General features: G+C 39.6%; 1 non-coding gene across 1 annotated transcript; it reads left to right on the top strand.

The window, feature by feature from the left end:
• Nucleotides 1-604: 604 nt before the first annotated feature.
• Nucleotides 605-708, top strand: LOC112704633 (small nucleolar RNA R71). Its single transcript, XR_003155249.1, has one exon. It is a non-coding gene; the product is annotated as a small nucleolar RNA R71 (small nucleolar RNA).
• The last annotated feature ends 546 nt before the right edge of the window (nt 709-1,254 follow it).

Below are 1,254 nucleotides of genomic sequence, written 5' to 3'. Positions count from 1 at the left end.
CTTAGACAGATCAGAGACTAAATTTGCTAAGTTAGAGGTATTCTATTCATAATTCTCTGTCTGTTGCTGAGAAGATGATGGATAAGGCTTGATATTGCTGAGCCTATTTTTTCCACCATTATTAAAGCCTTGTTGAGGCTTTTGTTGATCCTTCCATGAGAAATTCTGATGATTTCTCCATGATGAATTATAGGTGTTTCCATAAGGTTCACCTATGTAATTTACCTCTGCCATTGTAGGGTTCTCAGGATCATAAGCTTCTTCTTCAGAAGATGCCTCTTTAGTACTGTTGGATGCATTTTGCCATCCATTCAGACTTTGAGAAATCATGCTGACTTGCTGAGTCAACACTTTGTTCTGAGCCAATATGGCTTTCAGAGCATCAATTTCAAGAACTCCCTTCCTTTGAGGCATCCCATTATTCACAGAATTCCTCTCAGAAGTGTACATGAACTGGTTATTTGCAACCATGTCAATAAGTTCTTGAGCTTCTGCAGGCATTTTCTTTAGGTGAATGGATCCACCTGTAGAATGGTCCAATGACATCTTAGAGAAATCAGATAGACCATAATAGAATATATCTATCATGGTCCATTCTGAAAACATGTCAGAAGGACATCTTTTGGTCATCTGTTTGTATCTTTCCCAAGCTTCATAGAGGGATTCACCATCTTTTTGTTTGAAGGTCTGAAAATCCACTCTAAGCTTGCTCAGCTTTTGAGGAGGAAAGAACTTAGCCAAGAAGGCCGTGACCAGCTTATCCCAGGAGTCCAGGCTATCTTTAGGTTGTGAATCCAACCATGTTCTAGCTCTGTCTCTTACAGCAAAAGGGAAAAGCATGAGCCTGTAGACTTCAGGATCTACTCTATTTGTCTTTACAGTCTCACAGATCTGCAAGAACTCAGTTAAAAACTGATAGGGATCTTCTAATGGAAGTCCATGAAACTTGTAGTTTTGTTGCATTAGAGCAACTAGTTGAGGTTTCAGCTCAAAATTGTTTGCCCCAATGGTAGGGATTGAGATGCTTCTTCCATCAAACTTGGAAGTAGGTGTAGTATAATCACCAAGCATCCTCCTTGCATTATTGTTGTTAGGTTCGGCTGCCATGTCTTTTTCCTGTTCGAAAATTTCAATAAGGTTGTCTCTGGATTGTTGTAATTTAGCTTCTCTTAATTTCCTCTTCAGAGTCCTTTCAGGTTCAGGGTCAACTTCAACAAGAATGCCTTTTTCCTTGTTCCTGCTCATATAGGGAAG

The sequence above is a fragment of the Arachis hypogaea genome, chromosome 7 (genome assembly GCF_003086295.3).
Source record: "Arachis hypogaea cultivar Tifrunner chromosome 7, arahy.Tifrunner.gnm2.J5K5, whole genome shotgun sequence".
Lineage (NCBI taxonomy): Eukaryota > Viridiplantae > Streptophyta > Magnoliopsida > Fabales > Fabaceae > Arachis > Arachis hypogaea.
This window is presented reverse-complemented; position numbering and strand designations above follow the sequence as displayed.